Raw genomic sequence first — 14,015 nt, forward strand, 5'->3', positions numbered from 1 at the left:
GTTTACGTCTAAATGTCAATTTTGAAGATACTGAATTTTGAGATATGTTTTATAAATTGTAGAAGGCAGTTTGCAGTTATGATTGAAATCAAAACGTAAACGTAAACTGAAATGTAATTATTGTACGAAAAAGTCGATTTACGTCTAAACGCAGATTCGGAAAGCTCTGAACTTAGAAACTCGTTCGTAAAAGCGCAGAAGGTAGTAGCTATTTAGGAGGTTTGCAGTAAAGATAATATGCTCAAAGTAAATGCAAACCGAGATTTAGAGTGGTTTGGTCAATCTTGACCTACTCCACTTTTGGCTTCCTTCACCGACGAGGTCACCGACGTCAACTAGAGGCCTTCTTTCAATAGGCGAAGGCCAACCACCCTTTTATAGTTTCACTCCTTTTGACAGGCTTAGGAGACAACCCTTACAGAAATTTTCCCTCCTCTCTTTACAACTCAAAACTTAGAAGAACAGAAGGAGGAGAACTTTTGGCCTTTACAACAATTTTGAGCTCTAAGAATCATAGAAAGATGTCAAGATTTTGAGTATTAGTTTCTGCTTTCAGTGCTGAATGGGTGGGGTATTTATAGGCCCCAACCCAGTTCAAATTTGGAGCTCAAAACTGTCAATTCCCGGAATTCCGGGATTAGGCGATTGCACCTCCTGACTGGAGCGGTTGCACGGCCTGGCAGAGCTCGAAGACTGAGCCTCTGGGCGGTGCCACCTCTGTCAGGGGCGGTTGCACCTCTCTGCCAGAGCTCGAAGACCGAGCTCAGGCGGTGCTACCTCCTGTCAGGAGAGGTTGCACCGCCCAATCTCGCTTGGAGATTGAGCCCAGGCGGTTGCACCTCCTGGTTGTGGTGGTTGCACCGCCCAATCTCCCTGGGAGACTTAGCCCAAGCAGTGCTACCTCCTGGCTTGGGCGGGTGCACCTCCCACAGCAATCAGGGTCCGAATGGGTAGATCCATTCGGCCCAAATTAGGTTTTTCAGAGGCCCAATTGCCCCAAGATTAAGCTAATGGGATCACCTCCCATTTCCAACTTAATCATTGTGCTAACTACGATAAATTCTAAGACAATTTCTGTAGCTTGCTCCGGTGCGTCAATCGCTTCTTCCAGCGAGTTTCCGGCGAACTTTCGTCGATCATCCGATGAACCCTCAGTGATTCTCCTGCGGACTTCCGACAAACTCCTGGACTTGCGACGATACACTTGGCGAGTTCCGATGAGCTTCTTTGGCAAGCTTATGGTCATCTCGGATTTGTTCCCGCAGAACCTCCGACGACTGTCCGAACTTCCGTCGAGCTATCGAACTCCCAACGTGATCATTGTCATGACTCCGGCGCAACTCCTGCTGCATGTCTTACTTTCATCATAGTTAATCCTGCACACTTATCTCAACATATAGGTTAGACAACAAATGACAATTGACTTCATCATCAAAATCCGAGATTCAACAATCTCCCCCTTTTTGATGATGATAATCAATTGATAATGGAGTTAACCTTAACTCCCCCTGTCTACATGCCATACTTGAGATAAGTCATTCTTGAATTCAAGACCTAAGAATTCAAGTGACATTTCTGAAGATGATGTCAAGGCTTGACATTCATTCTTACATAACAATTTTGAATGAATGTAATTGAAGCAATTCATCATATTGTAAGATATCAACATGTAAAGCTGTGAAGTAAGATTTTGATATCATTACATGATGTACACATTTCAAATATTTTAGTAGATGTACACATTTCAAATATTTTAGCAAGTGTTGCATTTCTATATATGGCATCTGTTCATATATCTCTTGATGATACAGGCATGGCATAATCATAGCATCAGTGTTTATAGCTTCAATTCATATATTTCTCCCCCTTTGTCATCAACAAAAATCATGGTAGATGTGATACTAGGATAACAATATAAGCAAGTTCAAGCATATAAAGAAAGGCATGATACGTATAATGCTTTGAATACTTCTTCTCCTTTTTTTTTGTTATAATCCTTTGTGCATGAAGGAGGAAAGTCATTTTATCAAATCCATTTGAAAATATTTTTCATAAGAGTGTATTTGATTTTTGTCATTCCAACTGTTAAGCGAATCCGAAAATGAGATGAATTCTTTCATGCATTCGGACAAGATTATGCTATAGTTTTTCCAAAATTAAAACATTTCAACACATGGCAATCAAGTGATTTGATCATTCAATAAAGTCCGAAAAATAATTTTGACTGGTTTATCTATTCGGACACATCAACATTCGTAATTCTCTTCTTATAAAATCAAATTGTTCTTATGAAATCAAAACATGTCAGCTAGTTGATGTTTAGTATCAATGACAATGACTTATCAACTGCATTGGTATATCACTTTTTCAAACTATATTTATCATGGAAATCAAAGCACAAGGTTTTCAAAACTTTTAGTTTTAATGTAAAATCCGAGATAACCATTTAGTTTATATTTACCACAAGGCACAGGGCATATATTTACCACGATAGATGTTTACAACTCTACATATGCTCAAAATATATCTGGTAACCATATCACGGATCAAGTCAAAGCACATCATGGTGAGTAACATAAGGAGTTTACAATAACAACAGATGATTGTGTTCATACAAGCTCATTCATGAGGTGGAAAATTAAAGTTCCTAAACAAGGAGTCAAATTGACGATGAATTTGCTGCAGCTCAGATAGGATTTGATCTTGTCGTTGTTCAAGTCGTTCTTGTCTTTGTTCGAATCGGTCCATCCGAATCCCAATATCTTCGACAGATGATGTATGAGTTTGCTCAAATGGATGTATTTCCTCAAAGGGACAGATCGGAGGAGATTGGGTACCCCTAAATACTGGTATTTTCGGTTCTGGTTCAGGTTGAGGGGGATCAGTTCTTCTTGGCATTCTAACCCAGTTATCGTTTCTATAAAAACATCTTAATCGGTGAAGTAGATTTTTATTAATTATGCTAAATCTATCTACTTTTTTTACTTCTTCTTCCGGTGGTATTAGAATATCATAGGCTTTCATTATTCTAGTTATTATACCACCATATAGGAGCATCATGTCTTTCTTAGATAGTTCTAACATGTTTTGTTGGATAAGATAGCCAAGACAGATGTCATGTCCTTTCATAATCAAATACATAGTTCCTAATTCTAATTGGCTTACTTCATCATGATGGTATTGTTTAGGGAGAATGATGCTAGTTAGGATATGATGAAGTACCTTAGTGTTTAGAGGCAGTAGATGTTCACAACTTTTAGGAACAAATGCTAAGTTGGGATTGGCAAAAATTGTTCCTAGGGCTTCAATGTATGTTGTTCCAATAGTTTCATCATCCCATGATCCTCTAAAGTAAAGTCCTCTACTTTTCATGGGAATGCCTATCATGTCGCAAATGAATCTATCCGTAATTGAGATGTGTTGTCCTAAAAGATAGGTGGACATTCTTTTTCTTCATCTACTTGTATGTTGTTGTAAAACAATCTAACAAGTCTTGGATAGATGGGTTCGTTAATTTACAAAATTGGAAGTAGATCTAAGTTTGCAAACCATTGGATTGTCTCTAAGTCTCTTAGTTCATTTAAGTCTATGTATTTTCCTTTATTGACACTCCTAAGTTCGAAAGAGGAAAAATTTTCAGCATGGTATTTTGAATCGAAAAGGGTGAGATCAAAATCTTCTACTAATCTCCTCTTTCCTTTGTCCTTTGAGGATCTTCTAGATCCCATAACTACTGCTGTTTAGAACAATAGTGATGAGCAAGAGTAAATGAATCAAAAAACAGAGTTTAAGGGCTTCTTAGAGAGTACCTTAGTGAGATCTTCAAGAGAGGGAAGGATTGTTGATGCTTTGCTTCGAAATGAGGGGTATTTGGGATGCTAAGATGGGAGAAATGGGGATGGAGGAGGCTTGGAAGAGCAGAGGAGGGAAGGGAGTGAGTTGGGGTCGGTTTCACCGCAGGCCCTAGCTTGGGTTAAAAAGGGGCAGAGTTGTGGGCGGTTGCACCTCTAGCTGGAGCGGTGCAACCGCTTGCAACACGTGACATCTGGAGGTGCTACCTCCAGCTTGGGCGGTGCCACCGCCTGCAGGCAGTGAGCACTTGTTCTGATCAGTGTGATCTGATCTGAGAGTTTTTCTATCTTGAGGAGAATTTTCATTCAGAGCAATCAACTTTACTTACGTAATTACGTAAGAATTTTCATTTTAAGACAAGGACTTTTGCACGATCAAAATAGATTTTTAACGTGCATACTCTCAATGTCGTACACATGTTTGTGATAGTTTCTTCAAGTTAGTAAGTCTTGCAAGTTCATGACAGACTTAGTCACTTCATGATACAGAGTTAGATTTGAAGGTTATGAACGGATGAAATTGATGGGTTCGAAAATCCAGGGGATATGTGAATTTGGGAATCATACGTTTCTAATTCTGAAAAGTCAAATAAGGTTGTATCTAAGTCGCATTTGTGATTTTAAATTTATAATCTCTGTTTGTAATTTAGGCTAGAGAGCATCGCGAGTTCCTTTTTGGATCTTGGGTTATGAATATCGAGAATCAAGGAGCAGAATATTATTTCTTGCTCCAGCCTAAAATTTTTATGTTTTTAATATTTTTACAGGAAGGGATGATTTTTAGGTACCCATTTGCTTTTGGGTGCCTCACAAATAGATCTACATTGTCTATCACGTTGCATAGAATTTATCATGGTTCCTTTAGGAACCCAAATTAATTTGTTTGGACTAATTTTCTTGAATGGACAATAATGCATCTTGTGTCCAAATTTGTAACAAAAGTTGCATTTGTTTTGGTTTCGAACATGTAGGATGGTGCCTTTCATGAAGGTGGTTGGATTTTGGTGAGAACTTCTCACAAATCCAATTCCACTTCTTTTGGGAACGTGACCTTTGTTTGCAAGGATCATGTTCAATGACTTGCTACCAACCTCGAATTTCTTCAAGGTGTCCTTAAGTAGCAAGTTTTCATTTTGGAGAGTTTCTAGATCATGGCATTTAATGCATGCATTTTAACTATCATGATATTCAGTTTTTAACTTATCAAAATCACAAGTAAGACTATCATGCTCCTTTTTTAGAAATTTGTATTTTCTATTGATAATCTTGCATTCATCAAATAAGTCATGGAAGGCATTTAATAATTCATCGAAAGATAAATCTGTATCTATTAAATTCGTTACCTCCTCTCCGATGGCCATTAAGGCGTAATGAGCAACTTGCTCGGTGTTGGACTCCTCTTCTTCGGACGCGCTCGAATCATCCCATGTTGCTTTGAGCGCCTTCTTCTTTGATGTTCTCTTTTTGACCTGGGGACAATCACTCTTGTAGTGTCCCGGCGTTTTGCACTCATAGCAAATAACTTGATCCTTCTTGGGTTCAAGTTTGTTTTTTGTGTCATTCTTAAACTTGTTTCTTTTAATGAACTTTTTAAATTTTCTTGTTAGAAGTGCCAAGTCATCATCACAGTCCTCATCACTTGAGTTTTCTCTCAAGTGGTCTTCTGAAGTTTTAAGTGCCATATCCTTCCTATTCTTTGGAAGGATGTCTTCTTGCTCTTCATGAGCTTTACAAGTCATCTCGTAGGTCATTAATGACCCGATTAGTTTTTCAAGAGGAAAGTTGCGCATATCTTTTGCCTCTTGAATAGTAGTGACTTTAGGATCCCAACTTTTAGGAAGGGATCTTAGAATCTTATTTACGAGCTCAAAATCCGAAAAACTTTTTCCGAGTCCTTTTAGACCGTTGACGACATCCGTGAAACGGGTAAACATGTCGCCAATGGTTTCACTCAGCTTCATCCGGAAAAGTTCGAAAGAATGTAACAGAAGATTGATTTTTGACTCTTTCACTCTACTTGTGCCTTCGTGAGTCACTTCGAGTGTGTGCCAAATATCAAATGCGGTTTCACAAGTTGAAACACGGTTAATCTCGTTTTTATCAAGTGCACAAAATAAGGCATTCATAGCCTTTGCATTAAGAGCGAAAGCCTTCTTCTCCAAATCATTCCAATCAATCATTGGAAGAGAAGACTTCGAAAAACCATTTTCGACAAGATTCCAAAGTTCAAAATCCATAGAGATAAGAAAGATCCTCATTCGGGTCTTCCAATAGGTGTAGTCCGTCCCATTGAACATGGGTGTACGTGTTATAGAATGGCCCTCTTGGTTTCCGGTGTAAGCCATCTCTCATGGGTTTTAATCCATTTGAGAGTTAACCTGGCTCTGATACCAATTGTTAAGATCAAGAGCACTAAGAGGGGGGGGGGGTGAATTAGTGCAGCGAAAATATTTCAGCGATTAAAACCGAAAGCTGCGTTCGTTTGATAAAAATGATTTCGATGTAAAAGCCGATTCTAAGATTACTTTAACTTAAGATTAAGCGAGATGACGTTAAAGTGAATCTACAAAGGCAGTTTGCAGTTTATGATGAAAATCAGAATGCAAGCGCAAACTGAAATGCGACGTTCGTACGATAAAACCGGTTTACGTCTAAATATCAATTTTGAAGATACTAAACTTTGAGATATGTTTTATAAATGCGCAGAAGGCAGTTTGCAGTTATGATTGAAATCAAAACGTAAACGTAAACTGAAATGTAATGATTGTACGAAAAAGTCGATTTACGTCTAAACGCAGATTCAGAAAGCTCTGAACTTAGAAACTCGTTCGTAAAAGCGCAGAAGGCAGTAGCTATTTAGGAGGTTTGCAGTATAGATAAAATGCTCAAAGTAAATGCAAATAGAGATTTAGAGTGGTTCGGTCAATCTTGACCTACTCCACTTTTGGCTTCCTCCACCGACGAGGTCACCGACGTCAACTAGAGGCCTTCTTTCAATAGGCGAAGGCCAACCACCCTTTTACAGTTTCACTCATTTTGACGGGCTTAGGAGACAACCCTTACAGAAATTTTCTCTCCTCTCTTTACAACTCAAAACTTTGAAGAACAGAGGGAGGAGAACTTTTGGCCTTTACAACAATTTTGAGCTCTAAGAATCACAGAAAGATGTCAAGATTTCGAGTATTAGTTTCTGCTTTCAGTGCTGAATGGGTGGGGTATTTATAGGCCCCAACCTAGTTCAAATTTGGAGCTCAAAACTGTCAATTCCCGGAATTCCGGGATCTGGCGGTTGCACCTCCTGACTGGAGCGGTTGCACCGCCTGGCAGAGCTCGAAGACTGAGCCTCTGGGTAGTGCCACCTCTGTCAGGGGCGGTTGCACCTCTCTGCCAGAGCTCGAAGACCGAGCTCAAGCGGTTGCACCTCCTGACTAGGGCAGTTGCACCGCCTGCCAGAGCTCGAAGACCGAGCTCAGGCAGTGCTACCTCCTGTCAGGAGAGGTTGCACCGCCCAGTCTCGCTTGGAGACTGAGCCCAGGCGGTTGCACCTCCTGGCTGGGGTGGTTGCACCGCCCAGTCTCCCTGGGAGACTTAGCCCAGGCGGTGCTACCTCCTGGCTTGGGCAGTTGCACCTCCCACAGCAATCAGGGTCCGAATAGGTAGATCTATTCGGCCCAAATTGGGTTTTTCAGGGGCCCAATTGCCCCAAGATTAAGCTAATTGGATCACCTCCCATTTCTAACTTAATCATTATGCTAACTACGATAAATTCTAAGACAATTTCTGCAGCTTGCTCCGGTGCGTCAATTGCTTCTTCCGGCGAGTTTCCGGCAAACTTCCGTCGATCATCCGATGAACCCTCGGTGATTCTCCTGCGGACTTCCGGCAAACTCCTGGACTTGCGACGATACACTTGGCGAGTTCCGACGAGCTTCTTTGGCAAGCTTATGGACATCTCGGATTTGTTCCCGCAGAACCTCCGACGACTGTCCGAACTTCCGTCGAGCTCTCGAACTCCCAACGTGATCATTGTCATGACTCCGGCGCAACTCCTGCTGCATGTCTTACTTTCATCGTAGTCTGCACACTTATCTCAACATATAGGTTAGACAACAAATGACAATTGACTTCATCCTCAAAATCCGAGATTCAACAACGTGATCTACTCCGGCGCAACGTCAATTCCTCCTGCTTTAATTGTCTCATCTTGATCGAAGCATTCTGCGTCACTCAAAATGCAGATTAAATCATAAACACATATCAAGTGGTTTCATCATCAAAATACGAGATTCAACAGAGTCACCCCAGATCCAACTGCCCAACACAACTGAGGATGGAGTTATTCAAGCCCAACCACAAGCCATCCTCGATCGCAGGATCGTGATGCGTCGCCGACATCCCTCTACTGAAGTACTAGTGCATTGGAATAATCTATGACTTGAAGACGCCACATGGGAACCATATGAGGAGCTGAAGACCCGGTTCCCTGAGTTCATGGAATCTCAGCCTTGAGGACAAGGCTGATTTGAAGAGGGCGGGTCTGTTAGGACTCTAGCTAGGAGAGTCCTAATTGAGAGGGACATTCTGATAGGACTCTAGGTAGGAGAGTCCTAATTGAGAGGGGCATTCATGTAGGAGGTTTTTTCTTAGAGAAGAATTAGGAGTTGTAAGGGAATAGGAGTCTTGAGTAGGAGTCCTATTAGGAGTTGGTTAGAAGTAAGAGTCTTAAGTAGAAGTCCTGTTAGGAGTTAGGGTTTAGAAGCCCTATAAATAGTCATGTATTCCTTCTCTTTTCTTAAGCAATAGATGAATCTTTTCTGCAGCCTTTGAGCAGCAACTTGGAGGGAGGAACCCCTATAGAGTTCCAAGGAGGCCGATCCCCTAAAGAGATCAACCCCAAGTTTAGAATCTGCAAGGGTTCTAACACAGTGCTACCACCTAACAGGGGTGGTACCACCGCCCAAAATTCTTAGGAGACCGAGTCTCCCAAGCGGTGCCACCGTCGGCCAGGAATTCAGGATCCTAGTTGGGCCTTGAATCCGGCCCAAATCAGCCTAACTTAGGATCCAATTGGCCCCTAATTAAGTTAGTGGGATTATCTCTCAAACCTAACTTAATTTATGCTCTAACTATGATAATTAAGACATGATTACTGCACTTCATGTTCTGGTGCGTCAATTGCTCTTCCGGCGTACTTCTGGTGAACATCCGACGAACTCTTGGTAATGCTCCGGCGGACTCCCGGCAAGCTCCTGGACTTTGCGACAATCTTATTAGCGAGTTTCGACGAGCTTCTATGGCAAATTCCTGGACTTCTTGGTTGGTTTCCGCAGAACTTCCGACGAACATCCGGGCTTCCGTCGAACTCTCGAACTCTCAATGAGATCTCGATCTTAACTCCGGCACAATACCTGCTTTATGTCTTACTGCCATCGTAGTTAATCCTACACACTTTTCTCAACATATAGATTAGATCAAATAAATTACAATTGACTTCATCATCAAAATCTGAGATTCAACAATCTTCCCCTTTTTGATGATAACAATTAATTGATGACGGAGTTAACCTTAACTCCCCCTATCTATTTGCCATACTTGAGAAAAGACATTCTTGAATTCAAGGCCTTTGAATTCAAGAATCAAACCGATAAGTTAAATTCATTAAACTTATCAATATGCACATCATAATTCCTATCATGATCTAACATTCTCAAAATGATATCAAGGCATGACATCCATTTTCAAGTTTTGATATTTCAAATATGAATGATGACAAACATAGCAATTCATCATTCTATGGCAAGATATCAATTGTAAAATTACAAGTTAAGCTCTAGATATCTTATCATAGTGAAAGAAATTTATTAAGCAAACATTTCAAGTATATATGATGAAATACATTGCATATATTTGTCATCAATTTATCATATTTTTGTATTATTTCTCCCTATTTGTCATCAACAAAAAGGAGAACGATTCAACAATTCAAGTGTGGTAAAAATTCATGCCATATTTTAACTTGTAAAAATTTTTACTAATCATATTTCAAGCATTCATGACATTATTCAAAAGTTCTCATATTAAAAGTTATAAATATTTAAAGAGATGGCTTCCATCAACTTCTCCCATTTTTATTTTTCATCAAAACTTTACATGAAGAAGGAAGGTAAGGAAGAATTTCATTGAGAACCAACTTTGTGAAATGATTTGAATTAAATCAAAAATGATAAAAGAGTTTTATTTAATCATGCTTCAATTTTCACAAGGATCAAAATATTCATGTGAAATCAAATCCTCATTCTCGCAAGTGTTCATCTCATATAAAAAAAAATCATAAAAATTCTTCCTTTATTAAGAAAGAATTCATGTGAAAGAATCATTATATGAAGGATAAAAGAAATTACATGAATAAATCTTCATAATTAGAGGAGCATCACATCAAATCCATTTCTCAATAAAAATTCATACGAGTTAAATCCGTGAGAGATACATTTGTCAATGACTTTCATGAATTAAACATCAAGGTATGTATAAATACTTCATGCATTTATAAAATATTTTGTCATAGCTTTTCATCACTATTTTCATGAGGTAATATCATTAGTGCTTTGTAGTATTCAAAGATTAGGAATCCGATGAATGATTAAAACTACTCAATATTCAATAGAAATCATAATCATCAAAGTAAATATGATATTGCATCATTGTATGATAACATGCTCATCATCATAAAGACTTTTAGTATCAAAGCACAAAATTTTCAACATCAAAGTAAACATGTTATTGAAGCATACAACCTTATCATCATGTAAAATTCACATCATAAAATTATCAGCACAGAATTTAAGTGAGTGATCAAAGAATCAAGAAAGTCTGAAAATTAAATTTAACAAATTCATGCATTCGGACAAATTAACATTCCTAATTCTCTTCTAATAAAGTCAAATTGTTCCTCACTTATGGGCTTTGTAAAAATATCGGCTAATTGATATTTCGTATCAATAAACTCTAAGATTACATCATGATTATTAACATGATATCATATAAAGTGATGCCTAATATCAATATGTTTAGTTGTAGAGTGTTGAATGAGATTTTTTGTGTACTTGTGTTATCACATTTTATGGGAATATTTTTAAGATAAATCTTATAATCTTCTAAAGTGTTTTTCATCCACACAACTTGTGCACAACATGCACTAGATGCTATGTACTCGACTTCGGTTGTAGATAATGCAATCGAATTTTGTTTCTTGGAAGACTAAGAAACAAATGCGTGTCCTAAAAATTGATATGTTTTGGATGTACTTTTTCTATCTAATCTACATCCACCAAAATCTGCATCAGCATATGTAATTAGTTCAAAGTTCTCGGATTTTGGATACCATAATCCTATATTAGTGGTACATTTAATATATCTAAGAATTCTCTTAACTACTTTAAGATGAGATATCTTAGGATTAGATTGAAACCTAGCACAAAGTCCTACACTAAACATGATATCTGGTCTAGTTAGGGTGAGGTAAAGTAAACTTCCTATCATACCCCTATAAGCTTTTTGATCAAAACTTTCTCCACTTTCATCAATTTCTAACTTAGTGGAGGTGCTCATAGAAGCGTTGATAGCCTTTGAGCTATCCATATTAAACATTTTTAGCAAATCTAAAACATATTTTGTTTGACTAAGAAATATACCATTACTTAGTTGTTTGATTTGTAAGCACAAAAAGAAGGTTAATTCCCCCATCAAACTCATTTCAAATTCAAGACTCATACTTTTAGCAAATAACTCACATAGAGATTCATTTATAGAACCAAAAATGATATCAATAACATAAATTTAAATAATAATAAAAAATTATTTTTAAAATTTTTTATAAACAATGTAGTATTGACCTTGTCTTTAGAGAAATTATTTTTAATAAAAAATGAACTAAGTCTCTCAAACCAAGCCCTTGGGGCTTGTTTTAAACCATAGAGAGCTTTAGTCAATTTAAACACATGATTATGGAGACTATCATTCTCAAATCCGGAAGGTTGTTCAACATAAACTTTTTCGAAAATAAAGCCATTAAGAAAAGTACTTTTAACATCCATTTGAAATAATTTAAAATTATTACTACTAGCATAGGCAAGGAGCACCCTTATAGCTTCTAATCGAGCCACAAGCGTGAAGGTCTATTCATAATCGATACCTTCTTCTTGGTTGAAACCTTTGGCCACTAATTTAGCCTTGTTTCAAACCATGATACCAAATTCATCTTACTTGTTTCTAAAGACTCATTTAGTACCAATAACTAAATGGTCATTTGGCCTAGGAATAAGCTTCTACACCTCATTTCTCTCAAATTGATTTAACTCATCTTGCATTGCAATGACCCATGAATCATCTTTCAAGGCCTCGTCAATACATTTTGGTTCAATTTGGGAGAGAAAAGCAGCGTTGGCATAAAAATTCTTAAGAGAAGAATGAGTTTGAACCCCTTTAGATGTATCTCCTATGATTAGCTCCTTAGGAGGAGCATCTACATACTTCCAATCCCTGAGTAAGGATGTTTTGGAACTAGATGCATCCAAGTTGCTAGATGGAGAAAGGGTTTCATTTAAATTTAAAGCATCAAAATTAATATCATCATCAAAATTATTTTTTTTAATTTCGAAAACCTCATTAAAAACAACATGAATGAATTCTTCTATAATCAAAGTTGTTTTATTAAAGATACAAAATACTTTAGAAATATAAGAATAGTAAAAAAAAATTCCTTCATCGGATTTAGCATCAAATTTTCCTAAAGCATCTTTTTCATTCAAGATAAAACACTTACACCCAAAAACTTTAAAATATGAAACATTGGGTTTTTTATTGTTTCATAACTCATAAGGAGTTTTGGTGAGTAAGGGTCTTACTAGAACTCTATTCATGAAATAATATGTCGTGTTTACGGCTTCGGCCCAAAAATATTTGGGTAGGCTATGTTCATTCAACATGATTCTTGTCATTTCTTGTAAGTTTCTATTCTTTCTTTCTACTACTCCATTTTGTTGAGGATTTCTTGGAGTAGAGAAGTTGTGTTTATATCCATTAGATTCATAAAATTCTTATAAATCATGGTTTTGAAATTCACTACCGTGATCACTTCGAATTGACGAAATCATAGAACCCTTTTCATTTTGAACAAGTTTACAAAACTTAGAAAAATATCTAAAGCATTCACTCTTGTGTGCCAAAAAATAAGTCCATGTGTATCTACTATAATCATCCACTATGATAAATGCGTATTTGCTACCTCTTAGGGTTGATGTAGCAATTGGTCCGAACAAGTCCATATGGATCAATTGCAAAGGTCTAGAGGTGCTTCTTTGGTTCTTAGGTTTGAAGCTACCTTTTATTTGTTTTCATAGTTGACATGCATCACACACATTATTTTTGACAAACTTGATATGAGGAATTCCTCTTACGAGTTCTTTAGATGAAATTTGAGAGATTAGTTTCATGCTAGTATGACCTAATCTCCTATGTCAAATCCAAGCATCATCATTCAAAACCAAAAAACACATTTCTTTGCAAAAATCATTAATATCAATAGTGTATACGTTATTTTATTTTAGTGCAATCATAGATGTGTTTTTGTGTGATTTTTCAATAGTGCAAGCATTAGATTCAAATTTAACAATATATCTTTTATCACACAATTGACTAATGCTCAAGAAGTTATGCTTTAAGCCATCAACTAACAACACATTTTCAATAAAGAAGTTGGATTTGTTACTTATGATTCCTTTGCCAATGATTTTACCCATGTTGTTGTCTCCGAAGGTGATATATCCTTTGTCTATGCTAGTGAGCTTAGAGAATTAAGATGGATCTTCGGTCATATGCCTTGAGCATCCACTATCAAGGTACCATCTCTTGCTCTTAGCATGTGATGGTAAACGTTTCTACAAAAAATGATGATTTTTAGGTACCCATTTGACCTTGGGTGCCTCAAAAATCGATTGGCTTAACTTATCATTTTGCATGGAATTCTTTATAGTTCCTTTAGGAACCCAAATCAATTTGTGTGGGCTATTCTTAAATGGACAATGATAAGCTACATATCCAAGTTTGCAATAAAAGTTACATTTGTATTGGGGTGAAATATGTAAGATAGGGTCTTTAACAAAGGTG

This window comes from Musa acuminata, chromosome BXJ1-2 (assembly GCF_036884655.1).
Source record: "Musa acuminata AAA Group cultivar baxijiao chromosome BXJ1-2, Cavendish_Baxijiao_AAA, whole genome shotgun sequence".
NCBI classification, from domain to species: domain Eukaryota; kingdom Viridiplantae; phylum Streptophyta; class Magnoliopsida; order Zingiberales; family Musaceae; genus Musa; species Musa acuminata.